The following is a 17,711-nucleotide window of genomic DNA, read 5'->3' on the forward strand; positions in this document are numbered from 1 at the left end:
ACTGCCCAACAACAACTGCAAAAACGTTTAGGATGTTCTTGTTTAAAGCAGCAATCAGCTGCTGAAACAATAACAACGTGTTTTCCCTGCCCCTGTTTCAGAAAAAGCTGAGGGTTGGGTCTGGAGAAATGTAACCACTCAAAATCATTGACAACGCTACGGATGCAAGGACTGCCCATCCTTGATATCATAAGCATAGTTTTAACCATGTTTTGGAGGCATTATAGTGTTTGTTTACATTTACTTTGCTTCCAAACATTGGCGTAAAACAAGCTTATCATTTCGTTTCTGATTTGGTACGACAGCTGTACTAAGCTCATGAGGCATCTTCAAGAATGAATGGGTACATATAATTAATGTCAAAGTCCAAAAATGGAGGTAGCAACTGCAGATTGCCCCTTTACTTCAATCCAATATCGACTAGAGTCTAATTAAGTCATTAACAGCACACTCTAAAAGCACAAATCTGCAAATGCAAGGAGTTTGGAGGAATTGAACTGGAGACCCCTGACATTGAGAATTACATCAGCCTGCAGTCTCCAACCATTAAGCCATCACCGTGGAGATAGGGCCCCATTCTGCTTGGAAACAGTGTGTACTTTGGGGAGTGGTATGAACTGATATAGACACCGATGAACACACACACCTAGTGGTTAGGCCTCAGCACTCTCACCGCCGCGGCCCAGGGTCGATTCCCAGTCAGGGAACTACACTTTGCGGCGGCAGGTAGCCTAGCGGATAGAGCGATGAGCCAGTAACTGAAAGGTCGATAGTTAGAATCCACGAGCCGACAAGGTGAAAAATCTGTCAATGTGCCCTTCAGCAAGGCACTTCACCTTAATTGCTCCAGAGTCTCCGTTGATAATGGCAGGGAGTGCCAGAGATAGGTCTTGTAGAAAGAGGGGCCCGCCTGTCACATTGTAGTAGGTACTCTCACAAATGAGCACACTACTACTACACACTCTGTGGATTAGGGTGTGATACAGCCACAGATCTTGGCTGAAAAGAAGAATGCATTTGGATTTGGAGATTTCAACCTATTAAAATAGGTGACCAGCAGTAGCCCTGGGGGGAGGCAACCGCAGACGGACCGAGGCAGTAGAGGAAGTCTGTGCAAAGAGACTGTAAACCGCTGGGTTTAACTGCCTGGTGATTAGCACTGCGGAGTGGCAGCTTACTACACCAGGCATCCCACGCTGATCTAATAGGCCTTTAGCCGAAAGATTTAAAAGGCACAATGCAGATTCAAATAGGGATGAGGATATATTCAGTGAGGACTACTAACCATAGCTGCATAGGCAGTGAAATTAACAAGCAATTGGGAGGGGGGCTCAGACAGTAGATCATGATGAACCTAGACAAAAGTAATTGAGATAGATATACTATACTATGGGGGGGGGCTCAGACAGTAGATCATGATGAACCTAGACAAAAGTAATTGAGATAGATATACTATGGGGGGGGGGGGGGGGGGGAGCTGACACATTGGAAATAGTCTGACACACTTTTCAATACACACATACACTCAACACACACACCTCAATCATATTCCTCTAAGTCATTTGGCCTTGTGAACCCGAGCTCCAATCTCTAATTGCCCCAATGTGTAGCGATGACACTCGTCCACTTACTGCCGCAGCACTCTGCTGCCCCCCCCCCCCCCCCACCCCACCCGCCATTTCATCAAACCGGACTAAAGAGTCAATGATTGCTTTTGACTTCTAGACCACACCGGACTCGCACATGTGAGGAACTTTTTCTTGGACGCTTAAAGAGGAGCCCTTTTTAAAGAGATTGCCTGCCACTTGATGCCGACAGGATCACAGAAGGCTCTCGGTTGATAGCATTGGCCACCCGGATCAATATTGTGCTAAGGCGCAGACCCATTGGCAGGGGTGGGGAGTTACAGAGAGCAACCTGTATTTCATTTTGTCAAAGAGACCAGGGCCTGGAGTGTGTTAGACGCCAGCTCCAAGGCTAGGCTACTTCCTTTCCCCTTCTAACGCAATATGATATCATTACCTCAAACAACTCTTGGTTCAAGAGAACTGCGATAGCTACAATGCTAACGCTAACACAGAAAGGAAAGGAGTGTGGCAACTTTCTCACTTGCAATATACTGGGCTGTTCTATATACAGCAAAGGCTAGTGAAATCTCCCTGAATACAGTAGTAGCCAATTCAATGCCATAAGGCTCAGTCACCTTCCCCTACAGTGCCTTTTCAGTCCCGACTTGGATGGAAACTCAGCCCTTCAGTGAAAAAGCGTTGGTGTCAAAATATCTTGCCACTAAACCCAGAGTGTAGCCCCCTCTTCTTCTTTGATCCCCCCAACCCACCCGGCACACCCCCATCCCCTCTGAGCACTCCCCCACCCCTGGAGCAACAATATGGTCCTCTTCCTTTGGAGTCTCATTGGCTTGCTGTGTTCCTGTCAATACCGGGGACCTCAAAGCTCAGATGAGGGGCGCTTTTCTTCTTACCTCCCTCCCCTCCTTTTCTCGTTTTCCTCTACTTCTCATTTCTTTTTGGGCTCAATCTGACAAACTATATTACTTCGCCTTCACGACGGGGGCCATCAGGAGTGGGATAATCTTTAAAGCAAACTGGGAAACTTTACCCCTCCCTCCTCCTCTTCAATCCTCCACCCCTCTCATTCCACGTTGAAGAGGGGCCAAGAAGGAGAAATTCATTTCGGATGCAGGGTGTGGGTATGGTATGGTGAATTCCGGAGGGTAGTAGCCTATCGTGGTGCCAGAGTTCCTCTGTTGACTTCTTGGCAGCTGACTGTGGGACAACTCTGGGAGTCTGGCATGCCTTTTCCTGGACCAGTTGGTTTCGGCATAGGGGGAGTTGGGAGGGGATGACGGGGGTAGGGAAGGGCTTTCTGACAGACGCCCAACACACACATACCTCTGGCTGGCAAGTCTAATAACATCATCTGTGCAAGACATTACTGGAGGATTTAACATTTATTGCCCAATATGTCTCGGTTATGAGAAAATATTACTGCATGCCCCACAACCCCCAATAGTCATGTCAAGAATTCGGACAGAAGTCAGCATCCATTTTGGCAACACTGCAGCTATTGCCCAGTGGCAACCTCAGTAAGGATTTGACAGTATATTAAGACCATTTTATAAAATATTATGAGAGAAAGTTGATGAATGAGTACAAAACCATCTGTCCCGATTGATACCCAAGTAATCATTCACTTAGTGTTAACACATTTAACACTGTGTTAAATGTTAAATTGCTGCACCATTTACTTTAATTCAGCTATGTTAAGCTAGAGGCTGCAACGAATTCCGTGCATACTTCCAAACATGAGCTATGTCATTCTACAGATATAGGTTATCATATTACTCTGCAGATAATTTCCTAAACAACATTGCCCAAGTGGCCTAAAAGCTGTCTAGGCACAGCTACATAGATTGAGTGCCTTTCGGTGATATGCCCGACTGAGTTTAATACTTCTGAATGTATGCAGCACATAGTCTGGAGAATCACACAGTGTGTCCCTGTTCCTCTGGGGCATTGTCATTAGTCCAAGGCAAATTTGTGTAATTCAGTGCAAACATTCAGACTCAGCATCATTAAAATAATAAATAGCAGCTGTGGAAAAATGGGCCTACAATGCTAAGCAAGACCGTGATCGGAATGAGACAATCAGGAAATTACCATTTCAGAATAAATATTCGCCAGCACCGTGATGGGCCTAGGAGATTAGGATTTTTTTCCCTTGTTGGATTCAGTTGGACGGTGAATTCCCCTTCCGAACGTTATCCGATGTTGCTTCTCGGAGAACTGAACCCATAATGGTGCCGTCATCTCATTGGGATTCGGGAATCAAAGATTTCATGCTTTGTCGCACAGAAGTTACTGTGTTGCCATGGGTGATTGATGATGGTAACATTCAGACTTTCTATTCACCTCCTCCATCTTCCACGGGGAGGTTTTAAATGGGGATATTAGTTCTGAGAGAGGGGGCCCAAAAGCCAATGTTCGTCTTCTCCAGTTGTCAGTGTCAAAACTAACCTATCTAGCCTTTCCCCTCCCGTATGGAGGATGGATCAATTGCTTTAACCTCTCTTGTTGTACCAGGCAGAAGAGAAATTGCAAAGTAATTATTTTTCTTCATGCATTGCTCGCCATTGTCCATGATTGCCTTAGCGAGACGTCTCAAACAAATACAAATTTCAACAGTCTTCCTTATGCCAGTGTTTAATGCAATTTGTGACATTGGGATGTTTGCTCAAGTTGGATATTTGGATGGAGGTGGGCTAGATAGAGGACTGCGGGTAAAACAATATTGTTTCCATGTCTTGTGGATTTAAGTGACTTGTCAATAACTTGCTATTATTGAAAGTAAATAATTACGGCAACAATTTCACTTTATCTTGAATTCAAATTCGACGAGGAAATATGGTTGAGCATTCACCATCTTCCATCACTGTCTTGGCATTTGATCTATGGACTGTAACAAATACTTTAGCTCAAAGCTGACAACACAATGGATGGCATGGAGTTCACAGGATAACAAAAACACACACAAGACCAAACATTATTTTCCATGAATATCTAAGTGAGGAGAATTTTTTCGCTGAAATAGCATATACTTTTTTTTCGACCAAAAACTCCTGGCGACAGTGGTTGTCAAAGACAAGCACAAGTAATACATCACATGGAACTAAGTCTATGATGTTGTTCTGAATCTGTGGCTATTCAGAAAACAGTGAAGAAGTGCATTGCCCTGTTTCTGCCTCATTTCTACTACATTTCCTTCTCAAGGTTTGGTCTGCATAGCAAAAACAGCCATAGGGCCCCTACAATGCAACACCATTCCTATCCAATCAGAGCTCGATGCTCAAATGTATTTCAATCTCAAGTTAGGGTCAACAGAACAGTAGTCAAGCAATGTCCTAAACCCTCTTGATAAAAATGTCCCACTTTCTGATGCTCCATAGGCCTACATTTTCTTCCCAGACTGAGCAAAAGGTTACCATGCAAATAAGTCTCTCTGGGTAGTGTATTGATCTGTTTCACTGTGGTGAACAGCGGGGTCTAAATGGGAATGCTTGAGCTGCATGGAGCGAGAACAGATCTGATATGATGAGCTCCGTATGAATGGGAATGATTGCAGATGGGAACGCAAAGGGGGAACTACTTTGGAATTAGGACATGTGCATAAACAAATCAAGCAAGCAATTATGAGTATGTTAGTGTTGCTAGTATCAGCTTTGTAATGCAACTAGGTACTACTTAGCTAGAAGTATTAACACTTTTAAAGTGTAATTCTTTTATTTTAAAGTGTAAGACTAACACGATGTTACCGGGAAAAGGTAAAAAGCATGTTGATTGATGATATTTCATGGGAAATTGTTTATAATCAGGCCGATGTAGTCTGCTTACCAGACTTTTCTCACATTCTTCAACTCCAAATTTCATCACCGTGTTCCGTTAGTTAAACCACGTAAGAGAGCTGCAGAAGGGTTCTGGAAACCTTGGTGTACAACCGGTCTCAAAAAAAACTGTTAAAAAAAAAAGAAAGTTGTATAAAACGTTTCTCAAATCCCTCTCCCCTGAATTCTGCAAATTACAAAAAGTATAAGAACAAATTAACTACTTCGGATCTCCCCAAAAATATATTTTACTAACAAATTCCAAGAATCGTTAAATAATATCAAGTCAACAGGGAATTTCTTATTTAATCGAAATTTTATTTAACCTTTATTTAACCAGGTTGGCCAGTTGAGAACAAGTTCTAATTTACAACTGCAACCTGGCCAAGATAAAGCAAAGTAGTGCGACAAAAACAACACAGAGTTACACATGGAGTAAACAAAAGTACAGTCAATACCACAATAGAAAAATCTACATATAGTGTGTGCAAATGGAGGTGGTAAGGGAATAAATAGGCCATAGTAGCAAAGTAACTACAATTTAGCAAATTAACACGGATGTGATAGATGTGCAGATGATGATGTGCAAGTAGAAATACTGGTGTGCAAAAGAGGAAAACAGTAAAAGCAGTTGGAGGCCACAGAAGGAGTGTCCTAAGAAGGGCCAGAAGTATACAGAATAGTGTCGTCTGCGTTGAGGTGGATCAGAGAATCACCAGCAGCAAGAGCAAAATCATTGATATATACAGAGAAAAGAGTCGGACCAGAGAATTGAACCCTGTGGTATCCCCATAGAGACTGCCAGAGGTCCGGACAACAGGCCCTCCGATTTGACACACTGAACTAATTCAGAAAAGTAGTTGGTGAATCAGGCGAGGCAGTCATTTGAGAAGCCAAGGCTATTGAGTCTGCCGATAAGAATGCCGTGATTGACAGAGTCGAAAGCATTGGCCAGGTCAATGAAGACTTCTGCACAGTACTGTCTTTTATTGATGGTGGTTATGATATCGTTTAGGACCTTGAGCGTGGCTGAGGTGCACCCATGACCAGCTCGGAAACCAGATTGCATAGTGGAGACGGTACAGTGGGATTCGAAATGGTCAGTGATCTGTTTGTTAACTTGGCATTTGAAGATTTTAGAAAAGCAGGGCAGGGTAGATATAGGTCTACAACAGTTTGGGTCTAGAGAGTCTCCCCCTTTGAAGAGGGGGATGTCCGCGGCAGCTTTACAATCTTTGGGGATCTCAGATGATACGAAAGAGAGGATGAACAGGCTAGTAATAGGGGTTGCAACAATTTTGGCGAATAATTTTTGAAAACAGGGTCCAAATTGTCTGGCCCAGACGATGTAAAGGGATCCACATTTTGCAGCTCTTTCAGAACATCAACTGTCTGGATTTGGGTGAAGGAGAAGTGGGGGGGCTTGGGCAAGTTGCTGCAGGGGGTGCTGAGATGTTGGCCGGGGTAGGGGTAGCCAGGTGGAAAGCATGGCCAGTCGTAGAGAAATGCTTATTGAAATTCTCGATTATCGCAGATTTATCGGTGGTGACAGTGTTTCCTAGCCTCAGTGCAGTGGGCAGCTGAGAGGAGGTGCTCTTATTCTCCATGGACTTTACAGTGTCCCAGAACATTTTGGAGTTAGAGCTACAGGATACAAATTTCTGTTTGAAAAAGCTGTCCTTTGCTTTCCTAACTTACTATGTGTATTGGTTCCTGACTTCCCTGAAAAGTGTCAGATCGTGGGGACTATTTGATGCTATTGCAGTACGCCACAGGATGTTTTTGTGCTGGTTCTGGGCAGTCAGGTCTGGAGTTAACCAAGGGCTATATTTGTTCTTAGTTCTACATTTTTTTAAAGGGGCATGCTTATTTAAGATGGTGAGGAAAGCACTTTTAAAGAACAACCAGGCATCCTCAACTGAGGGGATGAGGTCAATATCCTTCCAGGATACCCAGGCCAGGTCGATTAGAAAGGCCTGCTCGCAGAAATGTTTTAGGGAGCATTTAACAGTGATGAGGGGTGACCGTTTGACCGCGCACCCATAACGGATGCAGGCAATGAGGCAGTGATCGCTAAGATCCTGATTTGGAGGGCAAGTTGGTCAGGATAATATCTATGAGGGTGCCGATGTTTACTGATTTAGGGTTGAACCTGGTGGGTTCCTTGATGATTTCTGTGAGATTTTGGGCATAGATTGTAGGAAGGCCGGGGTGTTGAGCATATCCCAGTTTAAGTCACCTAACAGAACGAACTCTTAAGATAGATGGGGGGGGGGGCAATCAATTCACATATGGTGTCCAGGGCACAGCTGGGAGCTGAGGGGGGGGGGGTCTATCACAGGTGGCAACAGTGAGAGACTTATTTCTGGAGAGATTCATTTTTAAAATTAGAAGCTCAAACTGTTTGGGCATAGACTTGGAAAATATGAAAGAACTCTGCAGGCCATCTCTACAGTAGATTGCAACTCCTCCCCCTTTGGCAGTTCTATCATGTCGGAAAATCATCAATTGAATAAGAAAAAGGCATCTACAACGATCCACTCTTAAATGTATTGTTGGAAATAAGACTTATTGTGATCCTGATGTTATGTCATGCTAATTTAACCTTTTTGGGATAGGGGGCATCATTTTCACTTTGGATGAATAGCGTGCCCAGACTGAACTGCCTCCTACTCTGTCCCAGTACATGCATATTATTATTAGTATTGGATAGAAAACACTCTGAAGTTTCTAAAACTGTTTGAATGAGTATAACAGAACTCATATGGCAGGCAAAAACCTGAGAAGAAATCCAACAGTGCCTATTGAAATCCCAGTGAGATATGAATGAGGATGCACTTCCTAGGGCTTCCACTAGATGTCACCGTCTTTAGAAACTGGTTTGAGGATTCTACTATAAAGGAGGAGCTCATAATAGCTCTTTGAGTGAGTGGTCTGGCAGAGAGCCTCGGTCTCATGACGCGCGCTCCCGACAGAGTTTGCTCTCGTTCCAATGCTTTTCTTCAGACAATGAAATTCTCCGGTTGGAACCTTATTGATGATTTATGTTAAAAACATCCTAAAGATTGATTGCATACATCATTTGACTTGTTTCTACGGACTGTAACGGAACTTTTCGAGTTTTTGTCTGGAGGAAGTGCTCGCGCCTCATGAAGATGGATTACTGGGCTGAACACGCTAACAACAAGTGGCTAAATAATGGGCTTTATGGAACAAATCAGTCATTTATTGTCGAACTGGGATTCCTGGGAGTGCCTTCTAATGAAGATCAAAGGTAAGTGAATATTTAGTGTTTTTCTAGCTTCTGTTCACGCCAAAATGGCGGATATTCCTCTGGCTGTTTTGGGTTCTGGCGCCGTTCTCAGATTCTGCTTTTTCCGTAAAGTTTTTTAAAAATCTGACACAGCGGTTGAATAGAGGATAAGTCGATCTTTAATGCTGTGAATAACACTTGCATCTTTTATCAATGTTTATTATGAGTATTTCTGCAAAATCACCAGATGTTTTGGAATCAAAACATTACTGCACGTAACGCGCCAATGTAAACTGAGATTTAAGGATATAAATATGCACATTATCGAACAAAACATACATGTATTGTGTAACATGATGTCCTATGAGTGTCATCTGATGAAGACCATCAAAGGTTAGTGATTCATTTTATCTATATTTCTGCTTTTTGTGACTTCTATCTTTGGCTGTAAAATGGCTGTGTGTGTTTTTGTGACTTGACTCCGACCTATCATAATCATATGTTGTGCTTTAGCAGTAAAGCATTTTTTAAATCGGACACGATGGGTAGATTAACAAGATGTTTATCTTTCATTTGCTGTATTGGACTTGTTAATGTGTGAAAGTTACATATTTCTAAAAAATATTTTCGAATTTCGCGCACTGCCTTTTCAGCGGAATGTTGTCGAGGCCCTGTCCTAGAAAAGGTTAATAACTTTTTTGTGAATGTGGATTCCTCTCTGTCAAAGAAAAAGTAGATAATTTATGGATATCCCTTGCATTATACTAAGGGACATTCCCTTCTCTGCTTCAGTTTGATCCTCCTGATGTACCGGAAGTGATGGAGGTAATGGGCAACATAAAGATATCAGCACCAGGTCATGATGAGATTGGTGCCTCTTTGGTGAAATCGATCACGGAGCCTCTAACATATATCTTCACCATCTATGCAAATGGGTATTGTTCCTAAAGATTTGAAAATGGCCAAAGTTATCCCCATCTATAAAATCAGGGGATCCCAAAACTTTTACAAATTAAAATCGGCCAATATCTGTACTGCCATGTTTTTATAAAATCCTAGAACAATTGCAGTATAAGAGAACAAAAAATGTAAATCAACACTATTCTATATGAGCACCAATATGGTTTTCTTAAAAACTACTCCACAGATATGGCTCTTTTACAACCTGTGGATCAAATATTTACAAATACCCTCTTGGCATCTTTTTAGATTTATCCAAAGCATTTGACACAGTTGATCATGAAATTCTACTTTCGATATTTAATTATTCCGGTTTTCATAATTACACAAACAGTATAATTAGTTATACAGTTATGTTGATGATAAAAAACAATATGTTTATGCAAATGGCTGTGCATCTACCAGGGCCAAGATATCCTGTGGCGTCCCACAGGGTTGACAATTGGACCTATGTTACTCCTAATCTAAATCAATGACCTTGCTGTTGTGTGTCTTCTACCGTACTTCCCATTCTCTTTGCTGATGACACCAATTTGATCTCAAAATAATTTTGATTCACAAATTCTTGAAGCCAACTCCGGCATGGTAAAATTTTCTGAATGGTTCCAGATAAACAAATGATCTTTCAATGTAAAAGAAATCCACCTTTATTGTATTCACTAGTAAGAATAAGAAATATTCACATAGAACTCTGAGGATTCTAGGCTAATGAATGAAAAGTTAACCTTGAAAGATCCTATTCAATTTGTCTGCAGGAAAGTGATTAAATCTGTTTGTATCATCAGAAAGATGAGTGGTTTGGTTCATCAGGCTTGCTTCGTAACTCTTTTTAATATAGCTTCATTTACCCATATCTTATTTACTATAATATTGTCTGGGCCAGTTCTGGGCCAGTACAAACATCTACCTACACAAATGACATTTACAAGACTAGCCACCTCAGCTATTTACCTGGCTCCATCTGCACCTTTAAGAAACTAAATATCTTATCCATTTACGACATCACTGTACACCAATTATGCATTATTATCTACAAATACTCATATCTCCCAGACAGTTTACCTAAACCCTTCAATGGATTCTTCCTGGTTAATTCTGAAATCCATCTATATAACACAAGACACTGCGATAACCTTCATCCTTCCCACTGCCGCACCTCACATAGTCAATTCTCTATCAGATAGAGATACCACCCTACTCTGGAATTCTTATCTTCACATAGCCAAGTGAAGACTGGGGGTCAGCCTGATGAACCAAACTACTCCTCCATATATCCCAACTCTCACATACTCACATTTAAACAAAACATACACGGTTCATTATTGTGTGATTGATCGGTTCATTTGTACATTTATGATTAGTGGATTTTGTAATATGTTTTAACAAACCTTGTTTATTTTTGTACTTCTATATTGTATATTGTGGTGTGGTTTTTATAATGAGCCCTTGGGCTTCCAACCACACTTGCAAACCTTATTATTTTATTTGTATTATTGTTTATCACTTATTTTATTTGGTGCAAATAAATTAAAAGTAAACAAAAGTAAAAAGGCATTGCCATTGAAGTAGTTTAATTAACGTGGTTCAGCTCATAAATGGACTGGAAGTCAGGAAATTACATCCCGAACTGAAATGTTGAGCAAACTGATTAAATAGCATCTCTTACACATTATTCTTTAAAAGAAAGTCCCATTTTCAGCTAATGTAACCAAATAAAACTTTTTTTTTTTAAAGATAAAAACAAATGGGGGTTGGCAGCGGAATGTAATTCCACATCTGGTTTCATAATAGAAAAGTTCTCATTTGTTTTACGCTCCTCGCTAACAAACGTAATACCGGAGACAGAGTGAGATAGAGAGGAGCCAAAAGTAAATTAGTGGGACTTGTCGTTTACCTCTGGAGTGGGAGTGGGAGTGTATTTGTGAAATGTTCCCCCTGTCCATTAAATCCACTCTGTTTAGAAATGGAAGAGAGCTGCCAATATTCATGGGTTTCAGTACACTCTGCAGTGTGGTCAGACAAAGTCAAACTGACTTGCCCTTTCCTGTTTCTGGCACCGAAAAGCACATTGCAATGGTCTGGCAGTCGCACACGGCTTGGTGTGTGATATCCACACTGATGGACAATGCAGTGGGGGAAAAAAACTGGTTTATTACTTGGAATATCACGGGAGTGGAATGCAAAGTGAAAAAGACCACACAGCTCTCGTTGGACGTGGTTAGCTAATAAAGAGAAGCTATTTACATCTCCTTTTCTTCATTAAGGTTGGTATAAATAGCCCGGCAACATCCTGGGATACAGGACAATAAGAGCAGCCCCCTCCTTTCGTTCTCTGAGGACATTTTCCTTTGAGCACTGCACTGAAAATACCTTCCAAGTCCCAGAGCAAAAGCCCTGAAGACTGCTGTACCTTAACACGCCTACCTCGTCTTCAACAACAGCATACCTGTGAATGTATTTATCCCCTTCAAAATAACCTTAATGCTTTAAAACCTTCATCCCTGTGTCTCTTTGTAGATTTCAAGTATCATACCAGGCTATACAAATGTATGCACATAAATACAATTTATATGAGTTGGCCACTTATGGAACGTAATATATAAGCTGAACACTGGTTCAAAGTTTAGATAAAGATATAAATAAAGTTATTTCTTTCCTCCGCCTGCGTTTTATGTCCGAACAGAGCTTGTCTATTTAGTTAAAAGCAAAAGAACGTGTCTGGGGCCGTTTTAAAAAATGATGACGGCCTTGCATAAATTATGCAAAGTTTTGTCCTTGTGCCAAGCAATGCATCCACTGAATAATAATTATGAGAGGGACTTAGGGATATGAGTATGCAGGATATGAGGAGAATGCCAACGTCCCTTTCCTACTGTGACCAAACACGACCAAGTGAGAGAGGGGGACCGTCATATCTGGTCATTATTTCTCTTGTGCAAATTGGACAGTTAAGAATTTATATCATAATGCATGAGTGTTAACCAGCTCATAGTCCATGATTTACAGTATATTCTGAGCGTTGATATCAATATTTACTCAGTGTTTGGGAAAAGAAGTTCATATATTTCATATTCAAATGTACAGATGGGATTGGCATTACCCTATTGTCATATTTAGTGGCTTACACCTCCCCCCTCAAAAAAAGTGCTTCATTAATAAATACATTCCTAATTCAATGAGCATTTACTAAATTAAAGCACATTCACATCATAACAACATTTTGGAAGTGGAGACATCACAAGAGCAGTTGGGTAACTGTGATTGAAATGTTATACTCCGTATGAAATGGAATCTTTACGGTGCCTAATGCTCCTACAGATTCATTTACATTGAGAAGACACCCTTTAATGTTTTATTTCACCATTATTTAACCAGGTAGGCTAGTTGAGAACAAGTTCTCATTTGCAACTGCGACCTGGCCAAGATAAAGCATAGCAGTGTGAACAGACAACACAGAGTTACACATGGAGTAAACAATTAACAAGTCAATAACATAGTAGGAAAAAATAATCTATATACATTGTGTGCAAAAGGCATGAGGAGGTAGGCAATAAATAGGCCATAGGAGTGAATAATTACAATTTATCAGATTAACACTGGAGTGATAAATGATCAGATGGTCATGTGCAGGTAGAGATACTTGTGTGCAAAAAAGCAGAAAAGTAAATAAAATATAAACAGTATGGGGATGAGGTAGGTAAATTGGGTGGGCTATATACCGATGGACTATGTACAGCTGCAGCGATCGGTTAGCTGCTCAGATAGCAGATATTTAAAGTTGGTGAGGGAGATTTTTGCAATTCGTTCCAGTCGCAGGCAGCAGAGAACTGGAAGGAAAATTTCGGCTTTGTTGCGAAATAGAAAGCCGACTCTAGATTTGAGATGTTTGATATGAGTCTGGAAGGAGAGTTTCCAGTCTAGCCAGACACCTAGGTACTTATAGATGTCCACATATTCTAGGTCGGAACCATCCAGGGTGGTGATGCTAGTCGGGCGTGCGGGTGCGGGCAGCGAACGGTTGAAAAGCATGCATTTGGTTTTACTAGCGTTTAAGAGCAGTTGGAGGCCACGGAAGGAGTGTTGTATGACATTGAAGCTCGTTTGGAGGTTAGATAGCACAGTGTCCAAGGAAGGGCCAGAAGTATACAGAATGGTGTTGTCTGCGGGATCAGGGAATCGCCTGCAGCAAGAGCAACATCATTGATATATACAGAGAAAAGAGTCGGCCCGAGAATTGAACCCTGTGGTAGCCCCATAGAGACTGCCAGAGGACCGGACAACATGCCCTCCGATTGGACACACCGAACTCTGTCTGCAAAGTAGTTGGTGAACCAGGCAAGGCAGTCATTAGAAAAATCGATAAGAATATGGTGATTGACAGAGTCGAAAGCCTTGGCCAGGTCGATGAAGACGGCTGCACAGTACTGTCTTTTATCGATGGAAATAATTAATACTCTTGTCAATAACAATTAAAACAGAAAGGGTGCTGAAACTAAATGGAAAACCTGGCATAGCCACAGTCAGGTTAGTTGTTGGTCATTTGACATGCAAATGAAATTTCTTTATTACCTAAATCTGGTGCCATCCCTCCAGTAAGACAATGGGGTAGGATTTCAGGTTGCTCCTATCACCTTTAGATCTGTAAGTAAAGAGATCCAGGTGTGAGTAAAGAGATCCAGGTGTGAGTAAAGAGATCCCGGTGTGAGTAAAGAGATCCAGGTGTGAGTAAAGAGATCCAGGTGTGAGTAAAGAGATCCCGGTGTGAGTAAAGAGATCCAGGTGTAAGTAAAGAGATCCAGGTAATGTGATGAATGTGACCATTATCTCTTACACATAGCCCTTTCTGGTTTGGCGCAGTTCGAGCAAGGAGGGTGGAAGACAAGGGACGCTTGGTCCTCGTTGTTTTCCCTCAGAAATTCTACCTTTTCCTCAACCTACTTTTGTTTGGACATTTCCCGTAAAAACTAAATAATAATTAAGTGTCAAACATAGCTAGATGGGGCTGGATAACAGACTGATAATTTCAGAGTCAGTTTGGAATGTCTGCTCGCTGGTCATTTCCAAAGCATGTGCTCTAGTGTTACATTACTCATGCATGTACACAAACAAACTTCAAATATAGAGACGTACATAATTATACAACCACACAGGACACACACACATCTGCTCGTCACCGAGCCTGTTGGAAGGAGTCACATTCACTGGCCTGTTCCCTATAGTGGGCAGATGGTGTGGCACAATTAGGACCTCTGGTTCTCTCAATCCATCTCCTGTACATTGTATAAAGAGCTGAACCTAGTTTGGCTATCGCTGTCGAACACTCAATCGCACAGCTCTCTCGCTCTCTCAGTTGTTCTCTCTCAGAATCAAACTCTCTGCTACACCTGTACACTGTTGCTTTCTCTGGACCCTCCCTTTTTCTCTAAGACAATTTACTTCTGTCCATGTATAATAAGTCAATTTCCCTCCTCTGTCCACATGGTACTCAGCCGTCTGATAATCACTATCTGCCATTTTCACAATCTCAACCCCGAATTCCCCTTTGTCACCACATACTCCCTCTGTCACTCATTTTCCTCCCTTACCCTTCCTACTCTCTCTTTACTAGTGTGGCCCGGGTGTGGTCTGAACACATTTCAGAGTCAGATACCGAGACAATAGGAAAGCGAGTGTTGCTTTCACACCCCAATTACCGTGGAAGGAATTGTGCCGAGCCACACAACGAAGGGAACGTCACAGAGGAACACGACATGCCCTCGTATTCGCCTTCCATCCCACGTCCCGTAGCAAAAGGTGGAGGAAAACAATCCGCCGTATCCGACACTGGGCGAGGGCCATTCGTGGAGAATGTTTAAATAAGGATACCGTGAACCGGAGTGGCCTCCCGTTGCCCAGGGAATCCGCCTTTGACCAAAAGGGGCCTCGCCGGAATCGTCCCGACACACATACAGACGACGCCGACCTCCACGCACACAAGCTCAGAGCGTGCCCCGACATCGCACCCCACAGAAGCAGACGTACACAAGCGCAAACTGAATAAACAAGACGTTGGTATAAGCGCAAGCACACACAGACATTGGAAATAAAATGTACTTCCCGGTCTACGGTCTCATATGTCTTGACCATATATAGACAGCATTTGGTATTTCCACAGCTTCACCTACAAGTCAATGTTTTCCTCTTCTGTCTCGATCGATTGCTCCATGTCTTTATCCCCCCGTCACATAAACACTGAATTTCCATCAGATCCAAACCCTTTGCTGAGCACTAGGCCATGAGCCGCCTTCAGACTGCCAGTAGCACAGAAGTATTTCCCCCACCTGTGATGGCGGGGGGGGGGGGGGGGGGGGGGGGGGGATTCACCGGGGCCTGCCGCACTGCATCATCATACGAGGTCTGTGGACTAGAGCGTTCTCTAGAGCGTTCTCGCCACGAAAGCAACCCAGAGAACTAACCTGACTGTCAGCTGCACTGTGACCTGCAAGAGTAGATGTAAAGTACAAACTGTACAGTCTCCTTATAAGCAGGTATCTCACATTACACCCAGAGGGAAAACTTCAATGAGCAAAATGCAATTCAAGTCAGTTATTGAATTAAGTAAACCCAATTAGGGCCTCACAATCCAGGTTAGCATACCGGTATAAAAATACAGCACAGAAATGGAGTTCCACAGAGTTGAAGGGTTGGCAACACAATGCATAAAAGATGTCAAATGCATATTGTAGCTTTAATATGCACAAACCCTTCCACTCTGTCTTTACCTCATCCTTCTTATTCTTTCAATTCTTTCCAGGTGTTCATTATTCCACCCATGGAGCACATCCTCAGGGTCGCATGGCGTTCTAATTTGTAATTAACTGTGGGGCACAAAGTTCATTGCCGGTTGTGACCCTATTCTTGTGAACAGGCCCAGTCATGGTCTCAGGGCAGTACTGGTAGCCTACTCTGGTATGCAACCGCTTCTACTCAATAAATCCAATCACAAAAAGACTGAAACTAGACCGCCATTAGCGTCAGCACCACCGACATGAATACTGGAAGCTTTGCTTTTAGGCACAGTAGTGTGGTTTGCAAGACTTGTCCTGTCTGCTAAATTGGAGAATTTGTTTTGAGAATCTGGGGTATTTCCCATACACGCTAGCTACACATCTGTCTATCAGGAACTGTGAGGGGGAAAACAACATGTGAGTAATACCTGGACTTCACAGTTAACCTCATCCAAAGCTGCGTACCCGACAACTGTGCGTTTTACAACGGTTGAAGGATTAGCCGTGTGTACGCTAGCCGTATTGGGTATTACCGCCATTCAGGTACACAAAAGCGAGGGCGGGTGAGTAAACGTCTGTGCTTGCTTAGTGGAGAGCTGCTGTGTGGCTGCAACATTGCAACACGAGTCCACCTGTGGCCTAGCAAATAGGATTCTGGGTATTTTGGGGAATTAGAGGATCATGATGAAAGGAAGAACAGACATGAGTAACCCCAGCCTCAATACTTCTCTATATGCCTGCGTTACACAAAGGACTCAGATAAGTGCGGACTCAGAGGGGAAGGAAAATGAGCCTAGGAAGCGGGTCAAGATGTAGGGGAGGGTAGTCAGTTGTGACAGATTCCGGATGCTTTGAATCGCCCGAGAACAGTTAACCATTGACTAGGGGCTGGCAGCGTAGCATTCCTGACCATCTAACTCACAAGTCTGTAAACACAAAGCATTAAGTCATTATTGGAGTCTCTACCTGCCCTGAGAAGTGAACGCAACACTAATGAATGAGAATAGAAGGTGTGTCAGAGAACAGAGGGGGGGCCTGTGTGTGGGTTATGGCTGGGCAATGTATCAAATTAATTCAATTCATTTGAATGTATGTTTCAGCGCTAACAGAATGGTTCATATGGACGCTGAAAAACACAGACATTTTACAATGGAGAACACTGCAGACCCTACTAAAACGGGAGTATCAACAGACATGATTATAGAAAATGGATGCTCAGTTTGTCACATGCGGCATTGGGGTAACCAGTCGTGTAAAGTACTTAAGTAAAACTACTTTCAAGTACTACTTAAGTCGTTTTTGGGAGTATCTGTAATTTTACTCTTTATAT

The 17,711-nt window shown here is 42.5% G+C and overlaps 1 protein-coding gene across 12 annotated transcripts in view; it reads right to left on the reverse strand.

Moving 5' to 3' along the window:
* Window positions 1-17,711, reverse strand: part of LOC109906505 (adhesion G protein-coupled receptor L3-like) — a 346,713-nt gene that overhangs the window by 265,473 nt on the left and 63,529 nt on the right. Inside the window, exon 3 of one of the 12 annotated variants that reach the window (XM_031792014.1) lies at window positions 14,184-14,253. The exons of the other annotated variants lie outside the window; for them this stretch is intronic. The gene's annotated coding sequence lies outside the window, so the exon portion shown is untranslated. The remainder of the gene's footprint in view (window positions 1-14,183; window positions 14,254-17,711) is intronic. 12 annotated transcript variants of the gene reach the window in all.

Source organism: Oncorhynchus kisutch, linkage group LG16 (genome assembly GCF_002021735.2).
Source record: "Oncorhynchus kisutch isolate 150728-3 linkage group LG16, Okis_V2, whole genome shotgun sequence".
NCBI classification, from domain to species: Eukaryota; Metazoa; Chordata; class Actinopteri; order Salmoniformes; family Salmonidae; genus Oncorhynchus; species Oncorhynchus kisutch.